Below are 15,660 nucleotides of genomic sequence, written 5' to 3' on the forward strand. Positions count from 1 at the left end.
ATCTTTGGGTTGTTTTTCTCTCTTTCTTTTTTTTTTTTTTTTTTAACACATATGGATAGTTTGTCTCTTATTTGATGCATTTGGAACATTCAAATTTAAAATGATTATAGTTGATTTAATATCTACCATATTTATAACTATTTTCTATTTGTTTATCTTCACCTTTGTCATTTGCTCTTCTAACACTGCTGTCAACCATTTCACTTATCCATAAGCTATAATCACCAAATGCATTATCTATATTATTTTGAACTGTTATCTCTTAGATTAATTAAGAATAAAAAAAATAGGATGCCTAGCTGGCTCACCGTGTTCAGCGTCTGACTATTGATTCTGCCTCAGGTCATGATCCCAGGGTCGTGGGATTGAGCCCCACATCAGGCTTTGGGCTGAGTGTGGAGCCTGCTTAGGATTCTCTCTCTCTTCCTCTGTGCCTACCCCATTCGCACTCTCCTTCTTTCTAAAAAAAAAAAAAAAAAGGAATAAAAAAATGTTACTTTATCATTTATTCCCCTCTAACACTCTACCTTTCTTTATGTAGATCTGAGTTTCTAATCTATATAATTTCTTTCTCTCAGAAGAACTTTCAACAGATTTCTTATAAGGCAGATCTACTAGTGACAAATTCCCTCAATTTTCATGTTTGAGGAAGTCTTTACCTTTCCTTTTGAAATATAAGTGTCCACTGGATACAGAATCCTCAATTGGTTTTTTTCCTTTAATACTTTAAATACTTCACTCCACTCTCTACTCGCTTACATGGTTTCTGAAGAGAAATTTGATATAATTCTTATCCTTATTCCTCTATAGGTAAGTGTTCTCCCCAACCCCACTTTGTGCCTCATTTCAAAATTTTCTCGGTCTTTGATTTTTCTGCAGTTTCAACATAATATGTTCGTGTGTAAAGTTTTTGGAGTTTCTCATATTTGACTTTCTCTGGGATTCCTGGATCTGAAGTATGGTGTCTGTCATTAGGTTTAGAAAGTTCTCAGCCATTCGTGACTTCAACTATTTCTTCTGTTCCTTTCTTTCTTCTCCTTCTGGTATTTCATTACACATAGGTTATACCTTTTGTAATTGTCTCTTAATTCTTGGATATTCCATTCCTTTTTTTAAAAAAAAAATACTTTTCTTTCTCCTTCTCAGTCTGGGAAGTTTTTGTGGACATATCTTCACACTTGTGGATTCTTCCATCAGCCATGTCCAGTACACTGATGAGCTCAATAATGGCATCTTTAGTTGTTATATTGTTTTTGAGTTCTACACTTTCCTTTTGATTCTTTCTTAGAGTTTCCATATCTCAGCTTACACTACCCATTTGTTTTACATGTTCACATTTTCATTAGATCTCTTAGCATATCGCTCAGTTATTTTAAATTCCTAGTCTGATAGCTCTATAATTTCTGTCCTATCTGAGTCTGGTTTGAAGCTTGCCTCATCTCTTCAGACCATGCTTGTGTCTTTTAGCATGCCTTGGCACTTTTCTGTGGAGAGCTGGACATGGTGTATCAGGTGAAGGGAACTGAGTTAAACAGACCTTTATTGTGAGGTTTTGTGTTTATCTGAATTAGACTAGGTTTACTGTTTGCTGTAGCTGTAGATGGCAGAGGCTAAAATCTCCGGTACTGTCCTTGTTTTCCTCTTACCTGTTATCTTTGGAATTCCTTATAGACTCTTTTCCTTTTTTTTCTGTTTGTTTATTTTTGAGGGAGAGGGAGATACAGAGTGTGAGCAGGGGAGGGGTAGAGAGGGAGACACAGAATCTGAAGCAGGCTCAGGCTCTGAGCTGTCAGCACAGAGCCTGATGCGGGGCCCAAACTCATGAATCATGAGATTAGGACCTGAGCTGAAGTCAGATACTTAACTGACTAAGCCCCCCAGGTGTCCCACGAGAGATTCTTTCTTCAACAAAGTCTGAGTTCTGCAGTTCTTTCACTAGTAACGAAGGCCCTGTTACTATATAGGAGACTGATTAATGTGGTACCACAAAGTGTGTACATGTGTGGGGGAGAAGATTCCATAATTCTATAATTAGGTTTCAGACTTTTAAAGAGCCTGTGCCCTTAAGCTATGACCTTTACAAGCAGTTTTCAGCTTTTTTCCTCCCTTATGTGAGCTAAAAACTGTAGAAGGGGCTGGAGTTGGGTGTTCCTCTTCTTCCAGGTAGATTGGGCTCTGGTAAAATAATTTCCTTTGAGGTCAGGCTTTTGTTAAGGAGAAAATTTGTGTATATTTCATAATGGTTACCTCTGCTAGAAGCATAAAGGGATTTTTCTCAAGTTCCACCCTGAGAACCTGATGAGATTTCTGGAGGGAAAACTTGTAAAAGTGTAAGTGTCGAGGTCTCCCTAGGATGGGGGCACCCAAAGTTTGTTTTTTTTTTTTTAAATGTTTTATTTATTTCTAGGAGAGAGAGAGAGAGAGAGACAGCGTGAGCAGGTTAGGGTCAGAGAGAGAGGGAGTGACAGACTCTGAAACAGGCTCCAGGCTCTGAGCTGGCAGTCAGCACAGAGCCCGACTCGGGGCTCGAATCCACAAACCGCGAGATCATGACCTAAGCCAAAGTCAGACGCTTAACCGACTAAGCCACCCAGGCACCCCGGGGGCACCCAAAGTTTTAAACTCTCAAACTAGTCCACACTGAGCCACCAACATTTTTTTCAATTACAGTTTAAATGTTCCTACTACTTTAATAACCCAAAGGAAGGAAAATTTTCTTATGTTTCAAAATCTAGAAGCAATAAAAGAAAATTTGATACATTAGGCTATAATTTTTTTTTCAGAGCAAAACATCAGAAGCAAGGCTAAAAGACAAGTAACAACTAGAAAAAGATCTGCTGCTCAAATCCCAAATAAAGCCATAAACATTTGAAAAATTGAGGGGGAAAAAAGACCAACAATTCTTCAGGACAAAACGAAGGATAAAAGATAGGAATATACATTTCACAGAAAGAGAACCAAACAAAAAAGCTCTTACACATATGGAAAGACACTCAACCTCAATTATAATAAGATAGAAAAAATAAAAGTAGGGATATTTATCAATGTTCATCTATCAGATTGGCAAAGATTCCAAATTTTGAGAAAATGTTCTGTTGAGAAGGATATGAGGGTAACAGGCACTCTGGCACCCTGGCACCTTTCTGGCAAAAGTCCAAATGATACAACTTCAGAAGGGAATTTGGTGACATTTTAGCAAAGTTATATATTCATTTATCTTTTGGCTCAGCAATCCCACTTGTAGGAATAGGATTCCAAAGATACACCAACAGAAATAAAATATGAGCTAAGCACCGCACTGTAATTTATAGTAACAAATGATTGGAGAATGTCCACTGATAGGGAGCTAGTTGAAGAAATAATGGTATATCCACACAATGAAGTATAATGAAGCTCCAAGAATATATGAAAAGATCATTAAATACTGATATAAAATGATTTCTATGATATATTGCTAAGTGGGAAAAAAAAGGCAAGGTAGAGAATAGGGCCAAGTGTGCTAATTTTGCTAAAAAAATAAGAAAGTAAAAAGGAAAAGAAACAAAGGCTAAACTAATTCTAGTTGCTAGTATGAGGGGAGGAAAGATAGAGGGGAGAAGATAGGCATATAAATGATATTCTATAAATTCGGGTTGTTAAATAGTTTTGACTTGGAATGATGTTAATGTTTTAAATAGGTAAAAAGATAAAGTTATATGAAGAAAGAGTAACAACAAAAAACACATTGAAACAAATAAGCCCAACTATTCCAAGGTCATAGCGTAAGCACACTGAGAAAAAAAAAAAATTCTTCAAATGATGTAAAACTACAACAAAAACAAAACCCAAGAAATTCTGCAAAGGAATCTTAAGCTGTGTTCAGCTGCCTTATTATCATGTCGAAACTATTAAAGGTTTATTGTGGGATGAGTCAAAAAAGTAGTTATGTCAATGTGTTTTGAAATCAAAATTTTCAACTTAAGAGGAAAGGTAATGAGGTATAAAATCAAAGAAGCAAAAGCCATGTAATTATAGATTAGAATCACAAATACAATAAGAAGTTATGATTTTCCTCCACCTTAATATAATTCTTCTAGCTTTGATCACTGAAAAGGCCTAGATGCCACAAAATCCCTGTAACAGTGAGCACCCTTATCTTCTAGATTGTGGTATCTAAATACATTTTTTCAATAAAAGGAACCAGAGATCCTTTGAGAAATGATTGATTCTAATTCTGGGGTATGAAATGTACAAAGTGAGTTTGGGATATTTTACTGTTAGAAAGTAACTGGGATCATGTCAAGAAGAGAATAGAAACCAACTATCCTAATAAAAGACAATTTATGTATGAAAAGGCAATTGACTGAAGCACATCACATCATAAAAATTCATTTGTTCAGGGCGCCTGGGTGGCTCCATCAGTTGAGCATCAGACTCTTGGTTTCAGCTCAGGTCATGATCTCTGGATCATGGGATAGAGACCCGGGTCAGGTTCCACTCTGAGCATGGAGCCTGCTTAGGATTCTTTATCTCTCTCTGCCTCTCTCCCTGCTGGTGCACTCTCTCTCGCTCTCTGTCCATGAGCTCTCTCTCTCTCTCTCTCTCTCAAAAAAAAAGAAAAAAAAAGGTAGAACACATTCTTGATTCTGCCCTTTGTTGATCAGTTTTCAAATTAATTCATTGGTACCCTAGTATGTGTATACATACACACATATATATGTATGTATACACAGAGAAAGAGTTTAAAAAAGAGATTTTTTTTTTTACTGTTTATTTATTTTTGAGAGAGAGCAAGCAAGCGAGAGTGAGCATGAGCAGGTGAGGGGCAGAGAGAGAGGGAAACACAGAATCCAAAGTAGGTTTCGGGCTTTGAGCTGTCAGCAGAGAGCCTGACACAGGGCTCGAACTTACGAACCATGAGATCATGACCTGAGCTGAAGTTGAACACTTAACTGACTGAGCCACCCAGGTGTTCAGCAAAATAGGATTTTTTTCAAATGTCATCATAAACTAATACATTTTTATTTTAAACTTTTAAAAAAATGTTTATTTATTTTTGAGAGAGAGAGAGAATGCAGGTGCGGGAGGAGCAGAGAGAGAGGGAGACACAGAATTTGAAGCAGGCTCCAGGCTCCGAGCTATCAGCACAGAACCCGATGTGGGGCTCAAACTCACAAACTGTGAGCTCATGACCTGAGATGAAGTCAGATGCTTAACAGACTGAGCCACCCAGGCGCCCCTGTAACAGCTACTTTAAAATCTCTGTTATATAATTTCAACAATTGTGTCATTTCGACATTGGCCCAGTTGAGATTTTCCTGGTTCTTCATATGCCACATATCCTTGATATTTTGAATGTTATGTTATGGGTCTTTGGATCTTATTTAAATTTTATAGATAATTAAAAAATTAAAAAGCAAGTATTTGGCTAGGTTGATTCAGTCAGTCTAAAAGTTCTGACCACCTTCTATGGATTATGGTTTGGCTGTTCAGTTCTCAAAGACTTTGTCAGGCTATCCAGATCTGTTCCGGATATGTGTTCCACCCAACGGCCAGTCTGGGACCTGGGCCATAGTCTATTTCTCAGTTTAGCTCTCAAAGTTCACGTATGTATATTACTTAGGGCCAGATCTATGCAAGTGTAGCTAGGAGTGGGTCCAGGAGTTCGCAAACAACTTACAATTCCACTGTCCTGAGCTCTTCCCACTCTACAGCCATCCTAGTATTTTGTATTTCCCTGAAGCTCCCTTTTTGGTTTTCTAGCCAGAAATCTGGGGCTTTATTTATCCCCCTTCTGACATGCACTTTCTGCAACTACAACAGTTGCATCTGGGGCAATCCAGAAGGATGATAGAGAAAGCAGGGGTTTGCTCATCTCCCGTAAGTGTTTGTGGGTCTGCCGCCATGTTCCGGAGATCCCTTCCTCTTTGTTCAAGCCTGCAACAGGATTTCCCCTGGAGTTCTGTCTGCATTTATGCCCATTTCTGGGTTTTTGAGTCAAGGTGTGGGGATTCCAGAGGGGAATAAAAAAAGACAATCTCACAGCCAATTCAGTGACACTCAGAATTCTGGTCTTCCTTCCCAACCTACCTGTTGCTGTTCACTTTAGAGTCCTTATAGCTCCTCTGTGCATTCTGTTCAGGTTCTATAGCTGCTCCATTTCACCTGTAGCCAGAACCTGAAAATTCTTCTTCCTTTTTTAAAAACTTTTAATGTTTATTTTTATTTTTGAGAGAGAGAGAGTGTGTGCATGAGTGGAGGAGGGGTAGAGAGAGAGGGAGACACAGAATCTGAAGCAGGCTCCAGGTTTTGAGCTGTCAGCACAGAGCCTGATGTGGGGCTTGAACTCACAAAACACAAGATCATGACCTGAGCCAAAGTTGGATGCTTAACCAACTGAGCCACTGAGGCACCCTGAAAGTTCTTCTTTAAATAAGGGTCCCACTTAACATTGCTTTTAAAAAATTTTTTTAAATATTTTTTTAATGTTAATTTGTTTATTTTGAGAGAGAGAGAGAGAGAGAGAGAGAGAGAGAGAAAGCATGAGTTAGGAGGGACAGGGAGAGGGAGAGAGAGAGAGTCCCAAGCAGGGGACTTGAACCCACAAACTGCAAGAACATGATCTGAGCCAAAATCAAGTGTGGGACACTTAACCAACTGAGCCATTCAGGTACCCTGGATGCTTTAACAAAACTAAATCTTAACATCACTAGAAGTTGGACAACCTCACATTATGTGCCTCTTGATGGGATACAATAAAAGGTACATATGAATTATTCCTGCTGGAAACAATTCACCTGAATTTAATTAAGCTTTTGGAGCCACATGGCAGCTTATAGGAGGCATGGAGGCTTAAGAGTGGAGTGACACTGAAGACCCATCACCCAAACCCGGTTGTGAGAATTCCTGTAGTACAAATGACCTGGTGTCTTCACACACACACGGCTTTCAGAAGAATGTGGAACTATGATTGAATAAAGGGACTTCAGAGACCTAACAAGTAAAGGCCGGGGGTTTAAATCTCAGGATTCTTGAGAAGATTCAAGGGAAAAATGAATGTGAAATGCTTAGCACAGCGTCCGGCAAATGGTAAATGAAAGCTATTACTACCTCTTGTCACCTCTAAGAGACTCAGTCTCCTCTTCAGTTGTAAAACACGGGAGATGGCAACCTCCCTCTCAAGGCTACTTAGGGTTCAAAGGATTCAGCTACCTTCAGCCCCTTTCCCTCTGCATCTGGACGTTAATTTCCAGCGCAGTGTGTACAGTTGGCCAGTAGATGGCAGTTCAGGCCAGTCTATCTGGAACCCAGACCCCAGCCGGAGCTAGTCTTTGCTGTAAAAAGGAGAATCTTGTCTCATCTCTAGTGTTCCCCTTCTCTTCCAGCGTAGGTGGCATAAAGCTAAGGGAATCAGTGGTGTTTCGTAGATATAATGAGGATTCTAGCAGCCTTTTGCTGAGGAATCATTATTTGCTAAGCTGAGTGGCATTCCTTAGACCCAGTTAGTTCAGATGTCAAGAACTGCCTGCCTAGCTGTGCCCTGACCTTGCTTCTTGTCCCAATGCCTTCTGCTCCATCCTGAATCACTGGTGTGCAGGTCCAACCTGGTTCAGCCTCTCTTCCCCATCAGAGTGGGGGTAATTTACACCTACGTGCCCACTCAGATCTGGTGTAAGAAGGTGTCCTTCAGGAAAAGTTTGTCGAGTGAATAAGTAAATGCATCATGGATATTCAATCACATATCTTCCTTCTCCAGGAGTCTCCGGGACAGGGGAGATACATTTTCTTTTGGTCTCTCAGCCTGCTAGGTAGCCTGAGTAGTGGTTTCGTAGTACATGCCCTGGAACGGATTGTTTAGCTTCAGACCTCAGTTCCTCCATGTACTAGCTCCACAGCCTCAGACAGGTGCCTCCATTTCCCTCCCTGCACAATGGAGACTGCAAGAGCACCTCTCCCGTTGTACTACGGGGAGGACTTAATGAGCTAATGCATTTAAAGGGCTCAGAAGAGTGCCTGGCACTTAGTAGGCACCCAGTGTATATTTACTGCCTTCTGAACCCTGCCTTACTCTCTGAAGCAAAGATTTAATGCGCTTGCAAAAATGCATTCACGGAGGATGCCTAAAGGGGGACGGCTCTCAAGAAACAGCACCTTCCCCTCTAGCTCCTCCTTTCCTCCTGCTTCTTGTTATTGATGTGATCATTACTGAGCGTCTGAAGAGACCTAAGGTGAGTTTCTAAAGGCCCACGAGCCAGGAGTGCGGTTTTGATCATCTTCCAGCCACAGACGCGGCCTCTGCAGTTGTCCTCATGGTGTTGAGACAGCACATCTAGGATTCAAAGACCCTGTCACAGTAGCCCAAGGATCAGAAGGCACTGGGGAAGGGACCTCCAGAGCTGAAGTTTTTCTCCTCTGTCCCCTTTCTGGGTGTGTGTGTGTGTGTGTGTGTGTGTGTGTGTGATTTTGGGAGCATCTTCCAAGAGTCATTGCTCAACTTTGGGGCTGTTGTGTAGGTCAAAGGAGTCCTGTATGAAGGACATCTGAATTACACAAGACACAGGGGCAGGACAGGGGATTATTCTGGTCCTATATAATCTCTCCAATTTTTTCTGCCTGTCTGCAAAACAGCAAAGTGTATGACAGGCGACCACTAGGTGGCATTGTCAATGAAAAGAAATCATTAATTAGCTGTAAACTCCTCACCTGTTCTGTACAATAGAGTGGATGAACAGCAGCTAAACATCTATCTGGAGAAGATCAAACCCTCTATCTCAATCAATGTCAGCCATCCTGGCAAGATTCAAGGTGGGAAGGGGGACGGGCCCAGGGGAATATACACAAGAAAGCTGGGATCAAGGAGGCAAAGTCAAACCCACCTGATCGGCCCCACCCCACCAGTCCAGTCCTGATTCCTGAGGTCCCTCCTCTGCCTGGCCCAGGAGATGTACCCAAGTACCCCTGAGACACCTCGGTGCCTTTACCTCACCATGCCCTCCACCAGCCATACCCTTCTTCATTCTCTTTTTAGGGTGTTGCCCCGCCCCCCGGAAGCCTCCCCTGATTAGGCTAGTAGCTTCTTTGTGCCCCACTGTCCCTACACCTCCTTCTTTCCCAGGTCTTTGCCACTTTAGTGGACTTAGAGGCTTTAGTGGACTTAGAGGGTTACCGTTGAGTAGAGATTTCCTGGCTTAGTGTTGATGGAGGTGAGAAGCCATGAGAATGGCTCTATTCAGTCTCCCCTGACCCTTCAAAATGTTTAACAGTTTTCTTGCCCACAGTATCCCTTTGGGTTTCAGGGCCCACCCTCTGCCTCAAGTCCTCAGGATGACCTAGCATGCTAAGATTGTCCATAGTGGGTTAGCAGTGTGTGTGTGGGTGGGTGGGAGGGGCTGAATGGCTATATAAATTGCAAACTCCAGTGCAAAATCAAAATACTGGACCCCTTATTCAAAATTATGATGAATTTCAAGATGAAGACAGCAGAGCAGTAAACAGAGAGCAGGGCCCTTCTGACCGCAGGGGCCCGTGTGAGTGCACCAGTTGCACACCTGTGAAGGCAACCCTGAGTCTGGGGTTGAGCCAAGTCTCAGGTGGCCCTCATGTCTGTTGCACAGCCATCAGGTGACCCGCTGGCGGCTTGCAGGGTGGTTGGCCATCAACAGACCATTGAGTGTATGAAACCCTCCACATCAGACATTTCCTTACTCCCCAGCTGGAAGACCTAAGAGAAATAGCCTCGAATTTAGAGTTAAGCAAATATGGATTCAAATTCTGATTTCATTGCTTAAGAGCACAAATCATGAACAACTCCGGGCCTCATATGCAAAATGGGAGGTAATAATATCTACCATGAATATTCAAACGAGATTTTAGGTAGGTGGCACTGGGTCTAGAGCCCATCTACCGCATCTCGCTGAGCTCTCCCCAGTGAGCCTCACTGTGTGTCCTCAGAACCATCTGGCCAGGAGAGAACAGGAGCAGACGGTTCTCTGGGGAATGCTTTTGCCCAGTGAGGAGGGTCACCATGGGGTAGGATCCCAAGGAGCTCCTCCTGCGTGTCCCATAGTCAAGCAAGCAATGAAAGAACTAGGGAGACCCTGGAGAAACTCTTAAATCAAGAATTACCATGGTGTGTGTGTGTGTGTGTGTGTGGGGAAGATTCATTCATAATTTTTCCAGCAAATGCATATTAACGTTTCCTATGCCAGGCGCCAAGGTACAGTGGTAAGCATAACAGTTGGGGCCCTGACCTCGGTTTGCTTAATGTGTGTGATTACTGTGCCCTGTTCTCTTCGATGCATCTGTCACTAGCCAACACTCAAGCAGCATTTACTAGGTGCACACAACGTGGCAGAAAATGAGACCACAGCAGGTGCTGTGAAACCCCACTAACCTCCTCAGATCGAAATGAATGAAAGCTGTGTTCTTTCATTCCCAAAAGCCAACACCTGCGACTTTTCGGAGGCAGGCTGTCCTCATGCTGTGGGAGCCCCGTTTGCCAAGTGCACTGAGAGCCAGAAGTGACTGGGAAATGGCATCCTCAGGGGAAGCCCTTAACACATGATTGACAGGTGCAGAAGTGTCAATACTCCTGCTGCCAGCCAAGCTGGGGACAGCTCTCAGGCACGACTTGGCTAGTTTCCACAAGTCGCCCACTGGACTGAGCCAAAGTTACTCTCTTGGGACTTTGCTTGAGCTCACATCTGTGACAGGTTTTTCTTGTCCCTCCTTTTCATTTGTCCACCTGTGTTTCCTGGGCCCACTTCCTAAGAACTTTCAGACAAATCTTTGTTCAGGATCTATTTATGGGGAACTCCCCCTCTCAAGATAGAAAAGAAGAAAAAAGAGGTGTGGTTGTTCCCAATCTTCATGTTACTATGAAGAGTGATGCCATATGTCAGAAGTAAATTATTATGAATAAAGTACAGCTTTGCAAAATAATTCCTTTTGTTATAGAGTGCATCCAAAATTATCCCTGTGATACAATCAGTCTCCCTCATTTACATTCTGATATACTTTCTGAGTGGGGAAAAACTCTTGCCTGCTGGGTGGGATTTGCACATAACCTACACCTTTCTTTTAGCAAATTTAGATACACCCATGAGAGTGGGTCCTGCATGTAAACATCACCCATGGTGGGGCGCCTGGGTGGCTCAGTCAGTTAAGTGTCCGACTTCGGCTCAGGTTATGATCTCAGTGCTTGTGGGTTTAAGCCCTGTGCTGATAGCTCAGAGCCTGGAGCCCACTTTGGATTCTGCGTCTCCCTCTCTCTCTGCCCCTCTCCAGCTCATGCTGTCTCTCTCTTGCTCTCTCTCAAAAACAATAAACATTAAAAAAAAAAAAAAACAACCATAGTGCATTTTGCTGTGTGAAAACAGTTGAACCATGCTGGGTCGGGTCCCTGGGGATTTCTGGCTTTATGCTCCCATGGACTACGTTCACAGGAGTAGAGCTTACAGGCCAGTGATTTCCTTGACCCAGGTAGACAGTGCCCCTTCCTCCTACCAGAAATGTCTTCCACTCTCACCTAATCCTTTCTCACCAAACCCACCTCTTCCAGGAAATTTTCTCAGATTCCTCCCCTCACCCCCCCCCCAACAACCAGCCTACGCTGAGCTCCCCTTTTTTGGCACCGTGGAAAGTGGTTTTTGTTGGAACCACTTTCTTAGTGCTTGGCTCAGTCCCATCCCTCCTCTCAAGTTAGCTGGAGTCTCTGAATTTCTAAGGGGAAATCACAGGCTGATCGGGCAAGGAGCATATCAGAGGCCTTAGCCATGGCAGGAAGTGGGGGGTGGGGCCGGCCCTGCTATTACAGAATCACAGCCATGGGCAGAGGATGAGCTTAAGTCCCCAGAGCTTGTTGCTTCCTAACAAAGGTATGTTGGTAAAGCATGGATGCCATGGCATCTGCAAGCCCAACTACCAGGTGTGAAGCCTTGCCTTATTTGCCCGCCCAGCCCACCTGCCTAGACTGAGAAACACCTGCCCTCAGGGTCTGGACATGCCCCTCGGATATTGATAGGGTTCTGCTCCCAATAGCCCTACACATTGTAGTGCCTGGACCCCCTCCCTGCCTTGACATGCTTCTGTTCTAAAACTGGCAACTCCGTACCCCCTACATGAAGCTCAAGCTGCTGGTGCCACTTTGTTCCAGAGACTGGGCTCCTGGCCACCATTCCTGGGGCAAAACCTAGAAAGTGTCTGGTCCTTCAGCAGTCTTTGGAGTTCTAGCAAGACTGGGTGCAGAGGATTCTTTCTGGAGTAGTGACAGAGAGCACATACTCTCTTTTCTGAATCTTTCTACACCCCCTGATTTTTAAACCAAAGGGTACTGTTTTCCATCTTAAAGTCCCTTTTAGGCTGCTTGGGGTAATATCTTAACATATGTGAAGTGCTCATTACACATTTGCTGATTAATTGCAATTTCTCTTCTATGCTTCCTCCAGGGCCTGGCTATAGCACTCATTCATGTCATCATCCATTATCTTTCCATCCATCCATCCGCCCATCCAGTGATATAATATCTCTATCTGAAAGAATGACTCCATTGTCTCTGTTCCCATCTCACAGACTGGGGAAGAGACTTGTACCCTAAGAAGTTAGTCCTGGGATAGTGGAATGGACATTTACTGAAGCTGAGAGAGGGAATGACAAATTGAAAGCCCACCTGTTCTGCATACATTGTCACCTACTGACTTCCACCAGACAGGAATGGGCTTGAAGGTTATAGGGCAGGAAGGAAAATGCTTCTATTCTTCCTGATGGGCTTAAAATTCCACAGCCCTAAGAATTGATATCTATCTTTGCAACGTATGTCTCCACAAATGTGCTTTGAATAAATCTTGAAGGAAAAATAAGTGGTATGTAACTCCTACCGCCCCTGATACGTTTGTGAAAGGGGACCAGCCTGGGGATGGTAGTTGGAGCTGACCCTGGGTTTATTCCAGACGGATGAATTCGGACTTGAGAAAGAAATGCTGGGGGCACCTGGATAGCTCAGTTGGTTAAGTGTGAGGCTCTTGATTTTGGCTCAGGTCATGATCTCACGGGTTGTGAGATGAAGCCCCGGGTGGGGCTTTGTGGTGCCAGCATGGAATCTGCTTGGGATGCTCTCTCTTCCTCTCTCAGCCCCTCCCATGTGTGCTCGTGCACACACTCTCTCTCAAAAATAAAAATGCTAGGCTGCCTGATGGGGGTAGAGGTGGGCTCTCCAGTAAGGAAGGGCTCCCTAAGGCGGGGAGAGAGATCTCCAGTGTGAGTCTGGAGGAAGAGATACCCACAGGTATGCCAGAGTGAGGACCGAGAACAAGGTCAGGGTGGGATGAGACCAAGTGGAGAGCCCCTGTAAGTTTAACTAAGAGGTTGAACCTAAAAGGTTCAAATCTTAGACCCTTCTCTTTTCAATATGGGAAAAGGCATATTAGTACTCACTTTTAAAGCCTTTTTCCTTGTAGGTCCCGGCTTTCTCCGTGGCCTCCGGGCGGATCTGGAAATCAGCCTCAGCCTGATTGGGGCGGGGTTACAGAGGGCGGGGGGCGGGGCGCTGGGGAGAAGACCCTCTCTGCTCTCAGTTCCAGAGGCCTGGACAGGAGCAGGGAGGGGAATTCAGTGGAGGAGCCGGCCACCAGTTCAGAGTGGAGGTGGCTTCCCTTCAGACGGGGACAGGAGACAGCCCCGCTGTTTCTCAAATACACCAGAGAGAGTGAGCCCCTAAGGCAAAGGGAAAGCTGAACCTCGGGGCATCCATGGCGCAGCACCTGCTTTGGACACGGGGCATGCGCAGACCATTAGCTAAAGGGAGGGGTTCCCATGTAAGGGTAATTGAAAGTGCCTGGCACGCGGCAGGTGCTCAGTGAGTGCTTTCTGGAAGGGGAATGCGCGGCAAGAGGGCTTCAGGAGTACATTTCAGCTGGGCCTGAAGAAGCGGTGAATGGCCCTCAGGTGTGAAAATCCATGGGTATGTTTGGGAAGGGTGGTGGTTCCCATGCAGCTGACGGAGAACGACGTGGGGGGGGGGGCGGTATGCTCATACACCTGCTGTACTGTGTCTGCGGCAGGTCTCTGGACTGTGCAGTCAGCCCTGGTTCTCAGAGCATGAAGGGATATCACTGTGCCCTGGGAAGGTGTGAGAAATAGAAATTAATGGGCCCCGTCTCAGACCCACTGATTCAGAATTAAAAAAAAATTTTTTTATCGTTTATTCATTTTTGAGAGAGACATAGAGCGTGAGTTGAGGAGGGGGAGAGAGGGAGACACAGAATCCCAAGCAGGCTCCAGGCTCTGGACTGTCAGCACAGAGCCCGATGCGGGGCTTGAACCCACAAACTAAGTTCATGCCTTGAGCTGAAATCTGATGCTTAACCGACGGAGCCACTCACGGGCCCCCCACTGATTCAGAAATTATGGCTGGGAGGCGGCAGGGAGGAGTCGTCTGTTTTGATGAGCCCTGCAGGCGAATCTGATGCAGGCCCAAGGTTGAGAAGCACTAGTGTAGTGGGAAGAGTAGCGGACTTCATTAGGTAGGTGGGCGTGGGGGCGGGGGCTGGGGAGAGAGGAGTGTGCGGTAGAAAACTTACCTGGGAGAAAGTGCGTTGCACTGTGAGTATTGTACCTCATTGCACACCCTGTCCTCTGAGGTGTATGCATCATCATACCTGCATTAGAGATGGAAGACCAAGGCTTACAAGGATTAAAAGATTTGCTGAGGTCCCTCAGTAAGTGCTGGAACCAAGTTCTGCACCCAGGTTGGCCTGACTCCCAAAGTGGAGTAGGGTTTTCCCTACCCCTTCAGGTGCCTTCTGGGACTTCAGCAGAGTGATAGTCTGGGGGGCAGTCCTGGAGAGCCAGCAGTTGTCTGGGGGGAAGGGAGGGGCCTGGAGCTTCCCAGAGGGCCTGGTGCTGAGCCAGTGCTGTGGGTACCGGCAAGGGCAGGGGGGCTTGCTCTTACTCCTCTGCTCCATTACTTGAATTTTCATAAGGTCTGCCATTCACACCAGGGAGCTGGGCTTAGCACATGTCCTTTCTGAAGTGACCAGCTGTCATCTCGGACTTCTAGAGCTGAGAGGTTAAATGTGAGGTTAAGTGAGAAAACAAGGTGAGAAACTACCTGTATGCTGTGATTATGGCTACCTTAATTTTTAATTTTTAAAGATACATTAAGAACACACAAGGGAAATGGGAAAATGCTAAAAGAATTTCCCCCCCAAGAGTTTGCAAGAGGACTATGCATTCATTTATTTTCAAAAGTATGGGGCGCCTGAGTGGCTCAGTCAGTTAGGCATCTGACTTCAGCTAGGGTCATGATCTCATGGTTCCTGAGTTCAAGCTCCACATCGGGCTCTCTGCTGTCAGCACAGAGCCTGCTTTGGATCTTCTCCACCCTCTCTCTCTGCCTCTCCCCTGCTTATGCTCTCTCTCAAAAATAAGTAAACATTAAAAAACAAAGTACAGCTTGTGGCATAGGAGATGACTCTGTGCCCAGTGGTTCTTTCTTCATTGCAGTGTTGGGTTGTCTGGCCCCTTGGATTCTGTCCCTGAGGCCAGTGAAGACATCAGCTTGGGGGGGAGGGGGGACATAGCCCAATGTCAGGGGTACTTTGACATTTGTGAGGCTAAGCCCCAGGGTTGTGTGGCCTCAGGAAATGCCTAAGACATGTGCCACGTCGACGGCGGCTTACAAGG

Source organism: Hyaena hyaena, unplaced genomic scaffold, assembly GCF_003009895.1.
Source record: "Hyaena hyaena isolate Hyena2069 unplaced genomic scaffold, ASM300989v1 scaffold_34, whole genome shotgun sequence".
NCBI lineage: Eukaryota > Metazoa > Chordata > Mammalia > Carnivora > Hyaenidae > Hyaena > Hyaena hyaena.